This window comes from Sorex fumeus, unplaced genomic scaffold (genome assembly GCF_029834395.1).
Source record: "Sorex fumeus unplaced genomic scaffold, SorFum_2.1 ptg000072l, whole genome shotgun sequence".
Classification (NCBI taxonomy): Eukaryota; Metazoa; Chordata; class Mammalia; order Eulipotyphla; family Soricidae; genus Sorex; species Sorex fumeus.
The window spans coordinates 60,423,749-60,443,298 of record NW_026606129.1 but is presented as its reverse complement, the minus strand read 5'-3'; the positions used below and the strand labels follow the sequence as shown (position 1 = coordinate 60,443,298).

Genomic DNA, 19,550 nt, shown 5'->3' with positions numbered 1-19,550 from the left:
CTAGTGTAGCCCAATGGCATTTGATCATTCTAGGAACAAAGAGCTTCAAACTGATCGTTCAGGGTCTTGACGAAGAAGTATGACCATCTTGTAGGTGGGTGGCCATGCAGTCTTTTGACGTCCTGTGGAATCCAGTCGGTAACGGCTCTAGTCCAGCGGTCATCTCCAAATCTCATTACATGTCCAGCCCATCTGGTTTTTGACGCCTTGGCAAATGAGATAGCATCCCTGATTCTTGACCGTGGACAGAGATTGGAACTCCGGATTCTTTCTCTAATTTATATCCTACTCTGATTATTACAAAATGAAAACAGCAAGAATATTTGCAGTTGGCAATATTTTGATGATAAATAAGTGGTTTATTTTTACTTGTCTTTATTTTGACTTGTTTTGATCATAAACAACTTATCCTCCTCAATGTAAGAGTTATATATGTGTGGCATGAGGTTTTTTATTGTGGTTTTGGGTTTTTTTTTCTCTTTAGAAAATTTTGAACAAATTCCATAGCAATAATATTCTGTTTGCATGTAGGTCCGTAGCACCCTCAAAGAAACACTATTTTGGAAAGGATTATTTTTCATATTCATGCATACTTTACATCTCTTTATTCTGCCCAACCTTATAATCTTCCCCCTAATTATTTTAATTCTGGGGCTCAGGAAATTAATGGCTTTATATTTACAATTATTAAATAGATAGTTAATGACCAAAAGAACTCATCAGTCTTGCTGACCTGAATTATATTGAATGACAACAAAAAAATCACTAGAAATTTTTGTTGTTGAAATCTATTTGGGGGTTGGTATATATCTGGTGGTGCTCAGGGATTGTTCCTTGTGATTCTCAAGGGACTATACACAGTGCTGGGGATTGAATTGGTGTTGGCAACATACAAGGCAAGTTACCAAACTCCTGTACTATTTCTCAGGTTTATTGATGGCCATTTCAATAACACTGGCTGCCCTTCTGGGCATAGAGAATCATTAGGCAATAGGTAAACAGGAGAAAAGCCATTCTGGAAAAATGGTGCTGATGCTAAAACTAGACTGCAGGGTGCAATTTGTCAGTTTACTTAAAAGGTTAAAAATTTATGTTTTTTTTTAATTCTGCTACTACTCCCTGTTGTCTACATCACTCCTGATGATATACATGTCTACTAATATCCCTCTATATTGGTATTTTTCAATTTGAAAATTATAGGGTCATTACTTAGGGTAGGCAGGGCATATCATCTAAGAAACTCAAGTATCTTTGATGATATGGACCTGAATAAATAAATTTATAGATGGAACTGTGATTTCATATTAAATATTTGTCAGATGTCATTTTTCACTTGGATGTTTGATATTTTTTTTCCTATTTCAGGAACAATAGAGTTTTCATGTATCTGGTTTTCAGCATTTCTCTAAGTTTAGTAGCCCTTAAATAACAACTTTGTCCTATTCAGGAAAATCTAAACAGACATTCCACAGTACGTGGATTTCTTAAGTATAGAAAGAGCTATGCTTGGAATATCACGTTTCACTCAAATGAGAGAAAGAATCCGGAGTTCTGACATCCGTCGACGATCAAGAATCAGGGACGCTGTCTCATTTGCCAAGGTGTCCAAAATCAGATGGGCTGCCACATAATGAGATTTAAAGATGACCGCTGGACTAGAGCTGTTACCGACTGGATTCCATGGGATGTCAAAAGACCGCGTGGCCGCCCACCTACCAGATGGTCAGACTTCTTCGTCAAGATCATGAACGATCGGTTTGAGGCTCTTCATGTTCCCAGAGCGAACAGATGCCATTGGGCTACACTAGCATGTGACAGGGACAAATGGAGACGTTACTGGCGCCCGCTCGAGCAAATCGACGACTAACGGGAAGTTAAGTGATGAAGTGTGATAAGTGGATTTCTTACACCCCAAAGAATTCATTACATGTTTTTTCAAGGAATTTACACTTTATTCATGCAAAATGAATTTACTTACAAGCTATACTTGAATATCTAGTTCTAAGAACCCCTTTGTTTCATATGGCGAGTTGCAAAGGCATATCGCTAGCCTGGTGTCCTTTTGATGTGATGAATACATGTAAAGCTGCTCATGGGTAACATGAAACGGTGTGGTTGGTCAAGGTAAGGTGGATACAGGACTCACTCCATACCTGCCATCAGGCAAGCTGTGCAGAGGTTTCCTGGTCTAAAGAAATATGATAAGATCTGGCCAACTAGTCATGACATTTTCAGTTCTAGATTCTCTTGTTTTGATATGTGATATGAAGGAGGAACAACTTAGAAAGTCATTCTTCATTGTAGCTATAGCTTCAGCCCTTCTCATGCTGTTATTCATCTCCCTTCTATGTGAAAACAATCTTCCTGTCGGAGCCTGGCTCAGCCCTTCTCATGCTGTTATTCATCTCCCTTCTATGTGAAAACAATCTTCCTGTCGGAGCCTGGCTCAGTAGGTTTAGTCTTTATCGGCTTTCTGTTGCTCCTTATACAGAATGTCTTCCCTTTTTTCTTTATTATACCTTACATGATTTTGTTACTTGTCTTATGCCTTCATCGCAGTGTTCTTCCTGAGGGCAGTCTTCTTACCTTACATTTGCCTTCATAACTCTGGACATTGTGATTTGCCATAGACTTGATGCTTTATCTCAGCTGGATAATCAAAAGGATAGATCAATAGTCCTAAATCTTAGATGTTCAGATCTCTGAAAATGTTTAAGCCCAGAAGTGGCACAGGTTCTACCAGTGGGGAGTGCTTTTTAAGAGTCACTGTCACTGTCACTGTCCTCCCATTGTTCATCGATTTGCTCGAGTGGACCCAGTAATATTGTGAGACATGTAACTGTGTTTGGCATATCGAATGCATCACGGGTAGCTTGCCAGGCTTTGCCATGCGAGCGAGATACTCTGGATAGCTTGCCAGGCTCTCCGAGAGGGGCGGAGGAAACAAACTTGGGTTGGCCATGTTGGCTGCGTGCATTTTAAGAGTAAATATCTTTATTGCTGATAAAATGCTAAATGTGTTATTTTAATCTCATTAAAATTGACGGCAGTCACCTAATGTAGGATACAGTGTGAATGAACTTAGTTCCCAAAGTGTATTCTCTAGCCTGGAAATCGGTTGAACTGGGTGTTGGGAGTGAGAGTATGAACAATATTTTATGGTAAATAACCTTGGAAAATACTCCACATTAAATATGATTCTTAATTTTGGAAATTGTTAGATCTTAAGCTTTTTCCTGAAATGACAAGAAATGTAATAAGCATTCCCCACACATCATTGAACTATAGCATTTTTTTAACTTGTTCTTTTCTTTTTTTGCAGTGTATATGGTAATAGTGTTTTAAAGATCATACTTGGGAAATGCTGAGCTAGAGTGCTAACATTCATTAATTGGGGTGTCTTATTTCAGAGTAATAAAAGATAGAATGATTGAAATGGTTCCCATTTTCTGTGGATTTAAGTGACCATTTTACCTTGGGAAGTTAACAAATGAACTTCAGCACAAGAGAAGAACTAAGGCAGCATTTGTCATTAAGGAACCCTAAGGACAGCCTCTCCTTGAATCTCTCTTGAGAATTAAAACAAGAAGTTCACGAAAACTTTTTGTAGTCCAAGTCTTGATTATCTAGAAAGCCTGATAAAAACCCTAGAATCCTGGCTAAGGCTGTATTTAAAGCTGCCCTTTAGGGAATGTGAAATGTAGACACCATCTCTGAGACCACCACAAGTTCCTGTCTGATCCCCAACATGGAATCCTCTCAAGAAAATCATCTACTTAGACCAAATGAGGCCTCCAGAAGTCTACAGTCTTTGCCCTATCAAAGAAGTTAAATTTGTACTCAGAAATAATAAAATCACTAATGGATCAGGCTGGGCTCTCTGGTATTTAATATCATCTCCATCTCTGTGCCTTTTGACTATGTAGTTGATTAACTGTAATGTGGTATTTTGAGCACCATTTAGATATTAATTATTTTTAATAACCTCTTCATTGAAAGCCTAAAGCTCTGCCTAGGATTCTAATGAAAGTTTTCACATGAAAGAGAGGGATAATACTAAACAGGCGCTAATCCCCTTTGAAGGAAATTCAAATACAATATCTTTGACAAAATAAAGGAAGAAAAGAACAACACAAATTTTCAGCCAATATATGTTCTCTCATTAGGATTTTACATTCATTATTGTACGATCACTGCAAATTATTCTCAGTTATATATGTGCTTATGAAACCATGAAGAATTAGTGTCTTTGCAATGAGCACCAATGAAAGTATGCTTTTTTAAAAAAATATTTTAACCCATATGCAGATGAGAAACCATTCATTAACAATTATGTCTTGGGATTAAAGTTTTTTCTGGAAGCATTCAAAGCATATTTCATTGCCTTCTTTATTTGACCTTTTAGCATCGCTTTGAGAGAAAACCTACCAAGCTTGCAATTGCTTTTAAATGGGAAAATACAGTTTCCTAGAGAACATAAATGACTTGGCCAGTGAGTCAGAGACTCTGATAAGGACTTTACACCTGTTATAACTTGGGATTTGGGGAGGCTTCCTACAGTCAGGTATTGTACCTAGTGTCCTGTGTCACATATACTAAAATTATCACCATTAGAGATTCATGGTTATCTTTTGAGAATTTCAGTGAGGACAAATCCTTGGGTGGGGATTCAGAATATCATAGACCTTTGAAGCTGTTGGGGTTGGGTGGATAAAGTAATCAGTGAGCAGGTTGAACTGGCTATTGATTTCTAATCCAAATCTGATTAACTAGTATCAGACATTGCTGAGCAGTTTTGAATGTAATCCCAAGCAGTAGGAACAAGTGAAGTTCATGGGTATTCATTGTGTTGGTTAGAAACACAAATGTCCAGATGGCCATTCTGGATGGGTTAAATTAATTATGGTTCATACATAAGGACCCAGTGATCCCCATGGTACTTGCTCAGATACCTCAAATAAAATATACTGGAAGAATTTATTTTCTAATGTAAAGTTCATTTTTTTTTGCTTTTTTGGATCACACCTGGTGGCGCTCAGGGGTTACTCCTGGCTACTCCTGGCAGTGCTCGGGGGACCATCTGGGATGCTATGAATCGAACCCGGGTTGGCCAAGAGCAAGGCAAATGCTTTACCCGTGGTGCTATCACACCAGCCCCCAAACCGATATTTTTATGAGGCTCTGTGATGTTCCCCAGATTTTTCACTGCCTCTGAAGATGATATAATCTCTTATTACAATGAAAATAAAATGAATATGAAAATGACTTTGTATAGTTCATTTTCATCACTGCTTTACCTTCAGTTTAATCTTTTGTCATTGTAAAAGGAATCTGCCAACTTCAGTTTTACAAGCCATATGACACACAGCATGTAAAACTGGCATGTAAGTTTTTTTTTCTTATTACCAAAGTTCAAATTCTTTTCCAAAAGCCAAGTCTCCATACTTAGTCACTTAAAAATGATAAAAAATAATTGGCTAATCTGACATGCACAGCTGCTTAGTCAAACACTCTACTGAGTAGTGTGATTCCCAAGTCTGGATTACTGGATATGAATTAAGAGTCAACTTGCTAAAGAAAGCAGACTCCTTTATTTCTTTTTATATGTTGTGCTGCTGGCTATAAATCCTTAAAATCCTCAGGGAACAAATTGGGGATAAAAGTTAGAAAGCACACCTGGCTTATTTTCTAAGCTCTGAGCATACCCAAAAAGAAAGACCAAATTTAATCAAAAAAGATTTTATTGATGAAGGTATCTCTCCTTCAGGCTAAACTTTGGCCCCTGCATGCTAATAAAACAGTCTCATTTTTCAGAAGCAGCCTTCTGCATAAAATCCAGAGAGAGACCATGGACAGGAATACATCTTAGAGAAAGTCACTTGAAGATGATCAATCAGATGTTGGCAAGGTCCTCTACTGTGCCTGGCAGGAGAGGAGGAACTTGCCTCTGCCTGGGCTGACTGATCTTAATTCCTCAAGCAGCCATCTAGATAACATTGGGTCCTTGCAGGGTGTAGGTGGGGCCACTAGCTCTGACTGCTTTGCCTCTGCCCCACTGGCTGAGCCCTTAGCATATTTTTTGAGCACCTGGCAGTTTTACTGCCCAGATATGAAGATGAGCAATCTGGAGCTTTGAATCTTTATGATTGCTAATTAGTACCCTATTTGTGCCCTTTTAATATGCTATTATAATAGTATAGCATGACAAGCAGTCTTTCTTTCTTTCTTTCTTTCTTCCTCCCTCTCTCTTTCTCTCTTTTTCTTTCTCCCTCCCTCTCTCCCTCCCTCTCTCTTTCTCTCTCTTTCCCTTCCTTCCTTCCTTCCTTCCTTCCTTCCTTCCTTCCTTCCTTCCTTCCTTCCTTCCTTCTTCCTCTCTCTCTCTCTTTCTTTCTTTCTTTCTTTCTTTCTTTCTTTCTTTCTTTCTTTCTTTCTTTCTTTCTTTCTTCCTCCCTCTCTTTCTTTCTTTCTTCCTCCCTCTCTTTCTTTCTTTCTTCCTCCCTCTCTTTCTCTTTCTCCCTCCCTCCCTCCCTCCCTCCCTCCCTCCCTCTCTCTCTCTCTTTCCCTTCCTTCCTTCCTTCCTTCCTTCCTTCCTTCCTTCCTTCCTTCCTTCCTTCCTTCCTCTCTCTCTCTGTTTCTTTCTTTCTTTCTTTCTTTCTTTCTTTCTTTCTTTCTTTCTTTCTTTCTTTCTTTCTTTCTTTCTTTCTTTCTTTCTTTCTTTCTTGACTTTCTGGCTGCTGCAGCCAGAGAGAGCTGCATTTTACACATTCTCATTACCTTTGTGCTGGAAGAATTGTAACAAAGAGTTTCCAAGGGCAGACTGTGTCCCCAAACTTTCCAGCCCTCACCATCAATCTAGGATATAAGTCCTCCTCTCACACCTCGGAAAGGCAGTTCTTGCCTCAACGTTGCTGATCATACTCCTTCTTATGACATTGAAATGTGGGAAAAAATTTTCTGCTCCTACTCTGTCTCTGATTCTTTGTTTCCATGGGAGCTCAGCAGAAAAGCAGTTTTCAAGGCTCTGTGACTTGGTACAGTGGCAAGTGAATAGACAGGAATTAAAATTCAGGAGCTTCAGCTTCATATTGAGAATTTTGGAAAGTTTTGGTTCTTTATTTTTCTCTTCTTTTATTCTTTTATAGCACAACGTCCTATTCTTTAGTTCCTGAGTCATTCCTCTCCATTCTTCCCCCCCATTTCCTTCTAGATACCCAGCGAGTTAAACATTATTTCTTTCATCCCAGGCTCTTACTTCTTTGAGCAATGCTGTATATAAGTTTCATGAGGTCAGGGCTATATCCTTCTCTTCCTTGGAAAGCTGAAAGCTTCTAGTAACTAGTTGATTCCCAGTAAATGCTTAATTACTTACCTGATAAGTAAAACAGAAATCCAACTGTCAGCCAGACAAGGCTATGAGGATAATTGATGAAAGATCTATAACTTGCTAAATACCTGTTAATGTTGGCACTACTTAATGGGAGGTGAAATTTCTTCTTTATTTTGAGTCCTGGGAGCTAAGATGCTCTGGTGAAGTGTGAATTTAGGCTTATATGGGAATGAAAGAGTCACAGGTAGGTAAAAGTTAGGGGTGCTTTTTTCCCCTCAAATGAATTCTTCACGGTACTGTTTATTTCCAGGCTCTCCTGTATGATAGGAATATATGTGGATTTCCCTGCTTCTATTGCGTTTTCCTGTGGCAGAAAGTATTCTGTGTAGCCAAACTCATAGCACGACACAGACATATTATGCTATGTATGGCATTTAAAATAGAAAAGGTGCCTTTATGCCTATTACTGATACCAAAACAGAGTATTTTCTCATCAAATGTGTCTACTTTAATCCCACAACCTGTCTGTCCTGCAACTGTAAATGCCTGGCATTGTTTTCTCCTACGGTCCTGATTTTAGAAATTACAAGGAAAATTAGCAGATGCCCTCTTGTCTGAAGGTTTGTGCTCTGTGGGAAGGGAGAGAAGAAGGTGAAAGAGAAAGAAACAGAGACAGAGACAGAGAGAAAGGGGGAAAAAAACAGAGACAGAGGCAGAAACTGTGTTATTTTAAGCTACAGTAGGAGCTTATGATTCTCGGTTGAATGTTGGTTTTACTTGGGAAATGAAAGCAGTACTCATGCCCTTCATATATGCCTTGAGGATTCATGGAAGGAAGTCAAAGGAAAAAACACACCTGTTGGTGACACCCGGGGCAGTTGCACCTCAGGGACTGAAAGGAAGCAATAATCAAAGTAGCAAAGCTTGCCAGGAAGGTGCAGTTAGGATGTGAAGCTGGATCTTGCAGAGTGCATGATCAGACAGAGCACTGTACTTTACTAAAGCAAAATCCAATAGTAGGCCACTGCTGGTGTTCTCATTCTATTACAGATGCTCAGAAGAGATTGGAGCAAATCAAATCAGAGAGGTCAGTAGTTTAAAAGAACAAATAAAGCATCAGGAACCATGTACTTGATGTTCTTTTCCAGCAGTCCTTTGGATTCTGTTCCTGAAGAACAGAATTTTTTTACAATGCCTCTGCATCTTTCAGACTCTCTGGAGAAGAGAGGATGAGTGTCAGCCTCCCCGAGCCTGACTGCGGTTAGTGTTTATTAAGAAATATATGGGAGCTTGTGAGAGGAGCTCCCCAGAGGTTCAGGGGTCCTCAGAGAAGGCTCTCAGTTTTTCTCCATCTACTGCGCTAGTGGTTCAATGCAAGAACAGGAGGACTCAAGTCCTCAGGGTGCTCAGGGAACTTTGTAGTGCTCAGGGAACTTCAGGACTGCAGCTGACAATGCTTGGGACACCTGTGTTGCAAAAATTGAACCAGGGTTGGCTGTGTGCAAGGAATGCACCTTAGTTCCTGCACTATCTCGTAGTAGAAGCCGAGCTTGAGTCCACTGATGCTCTCAACTTAGTAGCTTAACTCCATGTTCATCTTTTTCGCCTTCTGAATGCAGGTAGAAATCACACATTTGGTGTTTCTAAATAGCAACTGACTAATAGAGCTTTGAATTTTTTTTTTCGAATTGTGGTATCATAGTTTAAAATTGTATTAATGCTGATGTTTTAGGCATAGAGTATAACCCTGTCACATCCATGAGCAGAATGTTAGTATTCTTCTGGTGAACTGATAGGATATAAAGGTGACAATAAATTTTTTAAAAGTTTTGAATATATTGATTTTAGGGCTAGAATGATAGATAGTACATCATGCAGCTTGTACACAGCCAACCTATATCCCAGCACTCTATATGGCCCCCTGAGCCTACCTGGGGTAAGCCCTAAACACTGCAGGGGTGACTACTCAAACTCCTCCACCCACCCCAACCCCAGAATATATTGATTTAAAATCCTAAAGCACATTTTCAAATCTCTTGGATTTTTGTTTTATGTGGTATTGAGGGGGTGAGCAGGGAGGAGGGCCATACCCAGCAATGCTCAAGGCTTATTCCTGGCTTTGTGCTCAAAGATTACTCTTGGTGGATCTTGGGGACCATATGCAGTACTAGGGATCAACCAAGGTCATAACCCAGCAGGGTATACACCTTAATTGCTGTACTATCTCTCTGGCCCAGCAAATCTAACTGGGTACTCATTTTTGTTTTTGTCATTTTCCCCTCTGCTTTCTGGTATGTTTAATCACAGATAGTATTTAAAATATATCTTTCCTTGATATTAAATGAGTCATGGCTCTAAACTGTGGAATTTAATCAAGCATTATTTAGACTTTTAATATTATTTCAACACTTACAAAATACATATATTTTCAGTGCCTCATATTTGATTTACAAGATTATGTGTTTTTTAGGGGTGTCTTTTCACAGCTCTTCAAAGTATGGTACCATGCCATATCCATCATGAAGGTACCAATCTATCTCCATTCAGTCCCTGGACCCCCTTTCCGCCTTGGTTTCCCCACCTTACCTCTATAACCTGTTTAGAAATTTCATAACATTTATATCTACATGCTTAGAGCGTTAACATTAATTACCTTTCCATTCAATACTTTCCATTATCTTCAGCAGCCTTCTCATAATAGACAAGTGGCAACTAACATGGTACTGACTTATTCCATTCCTTCTTCTTTGTTAAAATTGAATTTAACTACCACCCACTAGAAGGATTCCTTTATCTACTATCAAAATAGGAGAAAGCACTTCCGATCTCTCTTTATTTAGGTAGGATTGCTCTTTGGGAAAATGTCTTATGTAGTGATATTATAGCCAAATACAGGTAACTTTAGAGATATAAAAGAACCTATTAAACTTTAATCGTTCCCAGCAAAACGCATAGCTTCTAATTCCCAACCATAAAAATATTGTTCTTAAAATCTGAGCTGGTTACTTTGTTAGATGTACATATCACTTTATATCTAGTATTGTATTGATAAATGCTTAATAGAGAATGATATCTGCACTTAAGTACAAATTTATATGCACCATGTAAGTTTAGCATATATTTTTTGATACAAAGTTATGTTTAGCACTCAATTTAATTCTTACTGGCTTCTTTTTCTTAATTTTAACTAAATTGGTAGTCAATCTGTGGTCACAGTTTAGCCATGATTTAGGAAATTTATAATGTTTCACACTCTCATATTGTCTGATTTTAAACTGCAAATTGTTAACTCTAGAGAATTGGGGGAAGATGTTCAGCAAGACATCTTATTTTCAATGTGCAGATATGATAAATAACGAGTATAAATAATGATAAGTTACAGGAAATAATTAAAAGTGAAAAGTTTTGAATGTTATGTTTACCTTCAATATTCATTAAAAATTCTGAAGTTTCATTTGTAATAACGTTTTAAATGGCCAGCTTGCACAGCTTCAAGAAATGTTACAAAGAATCCCAACATATCACTCACCTACTCATGTGGATAAAAATGTTTGGAAAGAATATGCTTTTGCTAACTTTATAGAGATTCTCCCAATTAAATAATTTCTACAGAAAATTCTAACATCATAGTACAAACATGACTGAGGGCAATTTAGTTTTGCCTTATTTTAGTTTGGAAACTAGGATCCCAAGTTTCCAGCTTCTGTGTTCAGTGTTAAGTGTTCAGTGTTTCTTTATTGTTCTGTGTTCAGTGTTTCTTTATTGACAAATAAGGACAGCGAGATAGGGAGGGCTGATAGATTTTGCATTTGCAGGGAGCAATGGTGTTCTTTTAAATTGTATCTGCTTTTCTCTGCACAAAATATTTTGTTTCCTCCACATTCTTCCGAACTATCTAACCAGGTTTTCACCATTTTTGCTCCTGGGAATCAGCACTTGAGTATTGACCTTCTGTTGACCACCATTTTTTAATGTTTTTAAGCCCGTGGATTTCTCAAGACCCTATTTCCCCTATTATGTGTTGCTCTGTTCTGTCAGTAAAAACAATGTACTATAATATCCCTTCTTGAAGTAATTTACCTTCTTCATGTGAATATTGTTAATATATATTTTATAAGATATAAACAAAGATATTTCAGTAGTATGACTCCTAAAACATAATTCATGTGGTATGTCAATTGTACGTCAAGCTGATTTAATGCATACATGAGAATTAAACTGTTTTAACTAAATATTTTTATATGCAAAAAAAAAACATTGTAAAGAATTTCTATTTTGATTTCTTTTTTTGTGTGGTTGTTTTGTGCCACAACTGGCTGTGGTCAGGGCTGATTCCTAACTCTGCTCTCTGAGGTTACTCCTGGCAGGGCTTGGGGAACCATATCCAATATCAGGGATCAAACTCAGGCTGGCAACATGCGAGGGAGACCTACCCATTGGACTATTTCTCCAGCACTGATTTTGACTATATTTTTAATTGAAAAGTCTAGTGCTTAACTTGAACAGTGCATAGTATAAATATTTTACATCTGAGATGTGTTAAAATGAGAAAAATGCTTAAATTAAAAACAAAGCAGGAAATAAAAGTTCTTAATATGAATAATTTCAGAGCATCAGATATTATGTTTTTTTTTTCTTAAATTTTTATTAGTGAAACACCATGAGGTACAGTTGTAGACTTACAAATTTTTGTGCTTGGGTTTCAGTTATACAATGATCGAATACCCATCCCTCCACCAGTGCCCATTCTCCACCACTACCAGTCCCAGTATCCCTCCCACCCTCCACCCCCCCACCCCATTCTACCTCTGTGGCAGGGCATTCCCTTTTGTTATCTCTCTCCTTTTGAGTGCTGTAGTTTGCAAAAGAGACATTGAGTGGCAATCTTGTTCGGTCTACAGTCTACTCTCATCATGCGATATTATGTTTTTTTAACCCCATATCATAATAATTTAATAGCATAACATTTACCTCAGCTAATTTGTTGGAGAAAAATCTGATAAATCATTATCTATTCAGAAATTTTGCCATGATACATTTGTCTTATCTTCTATCAATTTGAATTTAATTAATAAAAATTCTATTGTAATATGTTAATCAAGATAAATATTCTTAATTTTGGATGTACCCAAGAATGATCACTTTAAGCTTTAATATTATGTTCTTATATATTAGCTTCTTTTTTGAAATTTAATTTTAATGACTTCCATTTTTTATGATCACAGGATATATACAAAGATGAGAATAAGTTGAAGCCTTAACAGAGATATTTTTTATGCTGAAATGAGTGGTTCATAGATTGACTGTAGAAGGTTTGTAAACCCCTACAAATTAGATGTAAACATTTGTGTATATGTACATTTGCCTCAAGGATTCATAATTTTAATCAAAATATAGCAAGTTACTTAAGATCTCAGAAGCTTTAAAATTGAGCTTAAGTCCTCATGTACTTTTTTTCATTGAAAGGATCTTGGAAACTGCAACTTTAAGAAGCATATAATGAAATCAGGTCTTGAATGAAGTCATTTTGTTGTTCAAGGTTGTTTTATTATAATGTTGGGGGGAAATCACTGTTGACTTTGAATAAAAGGACTGTATTCTAAGAATCTACTGCAGTGTCTTATAGAAATAGTGACACCCATTTTTTTTAACTCTTCTCCACCACTCTGAAATTAATTCATTAATGGGTTATTACCTACATTTCCTTCTTTAATACCTCTTGAAAGAATCTTTTCTTCCCAAATTTTAATCAGTAGAAGGATAAATAAATCTGTGAAAATAAAACATGCCCAAACTGGCCACTAAAATAACACATTTGGTCAATAGCTTGTGGTGTGTTGGAACCTGATCTTTTTAGAAGTAGGTATTTCTGTAGTCAGGTGGTGTTATTGTCATTTTAATCTCTGCTACTTAGGCTATTAGAAGCATTCACTTGCTTAATTATAGAATAGATGAAGAGAAAAGTTGCTAATAAGTGGGAGTCAAAGGTAACAATGTCAGTGCCCATGACAAATGTTTGTGTGTCAAATGTGTTTGTTGCTTTTGGAGGATAAACACATTAATCTACGGTTTTCTTTTACTTTCCAGTGCTTTTGCGATGTCCAAATGAACAATGTCATTGCTACTCCAGGTCTTTTTTAGAAGTGACTCATTATATTTATAGGGACATAAAGACCAGTGCCATTCTTTACATTTAGACTAGAAATATGGAAGTAGAAGTAATACAGTATTAACTAATAGTAAATACAAAAATCAACAATGAAGAATATGATCTGGCTCACTGACCTAACATCTGTTATTGTGAGTTAATTCACTTACAACCTGTCACAATTACCTCTGTCCTTGCCAGTCTAACTGTAGCTAACAGTTTCTGATGGCTTCCTCTGTGTTTGATACTATCTAAAGCCATTTCCTTGGGTGATCTTATTTTGGTCATACTTTATGTGGGCTTTGCCATTTTCTCCATTGCAGTACGAGGAAACTGATACGTGGTATTTGAATTGTTGCACAATTTTACACTAAAATCTGGTTCCAATGTTCAAAACCAGACAGTGTGATATTCCCAGATATCAAACTAGATAGAACCTAGATCTAGGCTGTACTTAAGCCCCTCTTTTTTGCTGCCAATATGCTAACAGCTCAGAAAGTCAGTGGTATACACTGAGCTGGTTCTTGCTACCTTGGGTAAAGATATGTTAAATCAAAGCACTGAGAATGGTCCTTACTTTGAAATGAATTGATAAGAAGAAAAAAAAACTTGAGACTTAAGGTGGAGGAAGAGAGCAGCATCAGAGATAAATAACCATAACAAAGAAAATTGCAAACACAAAGGAACTGAGAGGGGAAGAAGCTAAGAGTATTCTAGAAGCAGAAGATTCAGAGACACCAAAGAATACCAAGGGAGTGTGAAAAAAAAATTAATTGTATTATATGTTAGTCTCTTACTCTTAAAATCTAACAGGGAAGAGGCAGTTCTTTGGCAGTTGAAAGCCTTATTTCATTGTCTATGTGACCTGATGTCATGATCTTCCTGACACGAACATGTCATGATCAAAAATGCCTCCCTTTGTTGTGTTCCATTCCCTGTTTCTTATTTCCAGGAGGACTTTCTCCTCTGTTGGTTCTTTTGGTTCTTAGACTTTTAGCCTAAGGGGTAAAGGAAAGAAAAATATTTCAATAGTTAACCCATTGAATGAGAAGCTCAAAAATAATATAGCCCAAAGACGCGTAAAGGACATAAAATTACTGGAGGAAAAGACAAGTCAAGAGCTGGGGCAAAGGATCAGGAATGGTATGGTTCAGCAGGTAAGGCACTGGCTCAGGTTTGATCCTCAGCAACACAGCCCTGTCAGGAGTAATCCCTCAGTGCAGAGCCAGGAGTAAGCCGTGAGCACTACTTAGTGTGGCCCCCCAAAAAAAATAAACTGAGGCTGGAGTAGGATGTGGCTCAAGCAGAGCCTATTCCTTGCAGGTTACAATGCCTAAATTTTAATCCATGGTAGGGTATGTTCCTCAGCACCTCTAGTAGTGGCTCCAGACTTCCAAGACTGCCAGGAACTACGCAAATAAATAAATGTTACAAATGAACCAAGAATTGACACTATGTCCCTTAGTGTTGTGTAAGATACAGTCAATATGGGTATTTGAGCATTCATAAACTCAGAAATTGAAACAATTATTCCATTTCCGCCAATGTCTAATATAATAATTGAATCTAGACTATTATTAACTTTAATTTCCATTTATCGGACCCTAAAGTATGCTGACTCATTATATTTTATTTGTCATTGTGTGCACTTTCCCTAGCAGTTCAGTTTCATTGTGGCATACATCACATGTTTAAGATCTTATATTTTTGCTTCATCTACCCCATTATGGCAAATGGCAGTTGATTAGGGCTTTCTTTGGATCATTATCAATTGTTTTCTACCTTGCAGATATTACAGTTAGGATGAATCTATCATATCCCAGAGATCCTATATAGCTAGTTATTTCCTGGTGATTTATTATCCTCGCGGTGAAAATGTTGTTAGTGAACATTGGGGAAGCAGTGGCTATATTGAGAAATATCAATGTATCCTCATGTTCTAGCTTGCAGTGACAGTCAGAGATCCATCTCACTGACAGTTACCTTGTTAACATTTTGATCAGTTGGCAAATTTGTCATTTTTCATGGTAACAAGTATAAGTTTGCACAAGAGCCATAGATAGATGAGGGAGATCAAGCAGGTCTCTCTTAGTTTTTCTGTGTGATGTAATCAGTAATCTTAGGGAGAAGTGAAATAATTACTCTGTGAAAAGCTCATCCACTGGAAAATGTGTTTATTGTAGAAAGCTCAAATTTCTCTTCATTTGGCTAGAATGTGCCCTCTTTTTCCTCCTTTTCTTGCCGATGCTGACAGTTTGATTAACACACCAAGCCTCTATGAAATGGTGAGACAGAACAAAAGGGTTTATAGTCAGAACGGTTTGGTTTAATCACAGCATAAGATAAGAGCAAGGTGGGTAAAAATAACTGTATACAGTGTTTTTAGGTCTAAGTGCATTAGCAGCCAGGGGAACAGGGCTCGAATTTTTTTCTCCTCTATATTTAAAATTGCTCCCAAATCATCTTTTGTTAGCATTGATATCAAATGTTGTGTGTTATTCTCCAACCCTGTCATAAACTTATGCCTCTCTTATGTGTGATCACACAGTGAATGCTGTCTTTGTATTGTTTTTCTCCTGTTCTCTCTCAGTGTTCCTGAAGCTGTGAAATCTTTATCTGGCTCTTTTAAAAGCTTTACATTTCAGTTGATGATGAGGGGTGTGTTTGAGAAAGAAATCTGTTTTAGGGTGGTGAAGTAACATTTCCTTACAAACCTCAGAGTCAGAAATGGCTTTTTGACCTTCCAGTGAAAATGGTAATTTTTCACATGATACACAGCTGTCATTTAGAGTTCATAAGCACCCTGAAAAAAGGGATACGTTAAAACTCAGACAAACCTGGCAAAGGACAGCAGGGCAGCCCATTGAAGCAGGAAGATGTGGTTATGGATGTCAAAAATGAGTTTCTTTTCTTAAGTGTCACACGGCTCAAACATATACCTGTCTAGGAGCCCAAGGTACAGATCATTTTCAAATGCTTCTATCAGGTAGCCATTGCCTTTAGAAATATTATATTATGTTTTTATAATTGCAGTGAAATGCAACCATGGAAAGGAAAATATGCCAAGTACAATCAATCATTCTTTTCATTATCATATTTTTTAAAAGACAAAGTACTCGTGGGTGATTTATATGAGCTAGAGTTTTCCAATAATGATGCAACTAATCTAAAATACAGCATCTTTTCCCTTAGTAGTTTTGCTCATATGAACATATTCTAGTAGAGTTGAAAATGAGCCATTAATATGAAAACCAAGTTTTTGGCCATCCTGTTTTTTAATATTTGTCCAAGTCTCAGTCAATTTTACATTATCTATCTCATCTGATTCACCAACTCATTTGGGGTTATTTATGTATGTGTGTGTATGGGTTCTTCTTCGTTTTGGCAGCCTAGTTCGGCCCTGAGATTTTATCAGCCTCTCCTTCCTCATCCTTCTTAACGCTGCCGTATTCGTGGCTCTTTCAGGGTCATGGGAATGAGAGCCATTGTATTTACTGTTTTGGGCATATTGAATATGCCATAGGAGCTTGCCAGGGTCTGCCGTGTGGGCGGGATACTCTTGGTAGCTTGCCAGGCTCTCCGAGAGGGATAGAGGCTTTTAGAGCGGCCTCTAATCGTCCTGGAAGTTGTTCCCATGGCTCAAACCATATTTGAACCCCATCAATTATGGTGTGGTGATCTTGGAAGAGGGGTATTAAGTGTCTTATGATGTGTCACACAGCCGTGAAGCAGTCGTGCAGGTCAGAAAATGGCCTGGAGCTTGGCGGGGTCTAGGTACTGGAGGTAGTGGAGGACTAGAAGAAGGAATAAAATGGCTGTCTGTACTTTCAATGAACATACGCTGGCATAGGATGCATACATTGAGGACCTGATGGTACAAGCGTGAAAGATCATGTACAACATCATCAGTCTGACCCAGACGAGAAGGCATCAACCATATCATGTTTTTTTTTTGACACTGGAGAACTGTTGCTTGGAACATGCGACGAAAGAGGCATTGGTGGTATCAGTGTCCTTGTGAACACAAATTTGGCCATGAGCATTGATTCATTCAAATGCCTAACAACCCAATTCAGATGATTACACTAGAATGAATGTGGCTCACTGCCGGCAGTTTCTATCTTCGTTGTCTATGCATCAACATCTAATTATGGTGAAGAAGAAATTGAAAAGTTCTACACGGGGCTGGAGAAGTTCTATAAAGACCATACCTTCTACAAGATCATTGTCGGTGATTTTAATGCCAAGATAGGACCGAGAAGATCAGCTGAAGAAGTCCACATTGGGACCCATGGCCTAGAATGGAGTGAACAGGGTGAGAGACTGAGTTCGTCATGCCAACCAAGATCATCCATGGTACTCACAGTTCCAGAAGGCCAAATCTAAACGTTGGACATGGGAGTCTCCTGGTGGATGGTTCCACAATAAAATTGACCACTTCATATTCAATCGATGGTTTTGCCTGACCGATGTCGCTGATGTCCCAAAATTCCAAATGGGATCGGACCACCATCTCCTTTGTACAAAATTCTACATAACAGAGCAGGGAGAAAGGGCTGAAAAATTTAAGAAGAGAAGTTCCTGAATGACCACCAACTGGGAGCTCTTTGGCACTATTTCTGCAACATGGAAAGATTCGGTCATTGACAGCATTGAAGAAGAATATGTTCGACTGGTTCAGCACCTCCATAATTGTGCAAGGAACACCGAGGGAGAGATAGCCACAAAAAGATGCCTGTCTTCAAAAACTCTCGAGTTCATTTGCCAATGTAGCTTGGCAGGAGCGTCAGGCAAACGCAAGCGAATGTCTGAGCCCACAAATCAATGGAGAGAAGCGATCAAGGAAGGCCTAAAAGAGAGAAGAGCAGCAGTGCTAGCAGATGCAGCAGAAGCCAGTAAAGCATTCACAATGACCACCTGTTCTTCGCCAACTACAAGACCAAGATGACTGGCCTTCAAAGTCCTGATGGATCTATCACATCTTCCAGAAGTGCAAAGGAGAAGATTATTCATGACTTCTACCTGGATCTCTTTGATAGCAATGTCCGCCTGACCAGATACCAAATTCCACAGGATGGATATATCGTTCCCAACATTCTCCCTTCCGAATCTGACATGCCATTTCATCAGTAAAGAAACAAACAGCACCGGCCCAGACAAGGTCACCTGAAGAAACTGCCATCACTACTCATCAATATGCTGGCTTGGCTCTTCACACGCTACCTGTCTGAATGCAAAATTCCATCCCAGTGGAAAACCAGCAGGACTGTACTACTGTAAAAAGGGAGACATCAACGACTTTGGCAACTATTGCCCGATCTGCCTGTTGTCTGTCATCTACAAGCTATTCACTCAAGTCATCCTGAATAGGATCGGCAGAACAATAGATGAAGGACAACCATGCCAGCAAGCTGAGTTCCAAAAGGATTCAGCACGATGGACCATATCCACAGAGTAACCAAGCTCATTGAGGTTTCTCTGGAATTCAAGATGCTGCTCTGTCTAACATGCATTGATTTAAAGAAGGCCTTTGATTCTGTTGAGATGGAAGCAGTTATCGAATCCCTAGCCAAACAGGATGTTCAAACTCAATACATCAGGATCTTCCATCAGCTGTATCACAGATTCACTACCAGGATCTCACTATTCTACAAGGAAGTGATCATCCATGTTATGAGAGGGGTTTGGCAGGATGATAACATTTCACTGAAACTCTTCAGTGCTACCCTCCCAAACGTCATGCGATGACTGGAATGGGAAGGAATGGGAGTGAAGATAGATGGTCAGCAACTACATCAACTCTACTTCGCTGATGACATCATTCTAATAACACCAAAAATTAGTCAAGTGACACAAATGCTGACCGACTTTGACTGTGAGTGTGAAAAGGTCAGACTGCAGCTGAATCTCACAAAGACAACGTTTATGAAAAACAGTCTCATTCCTGATGTTCCATTCACTCTCAATGGAATGAACCTCTCCGAATGCAACAGTTATGTTTACCTAGGTTGAGAACTCAACATGACAAATTACCTGGCACCTTAGTTGCGCAGCTTGCAACGCCTTCAAAAGTGT

General features: G+C 38.4%; 1 protein-coding gene across 3 annotated transcripts in view; it reads left to right on the top strand.

Moving 5' to 3' along the window:
- The window catches only part of FHIT (fragile histidine triad diadenosine triphosphatase), a 1,773,722-nt gene that overhangs the window by 1,590,654 nt on the left and 163,518 nt on the right, over positions 1-19,550 (top strand). The window lies entirely within an intron of this gene.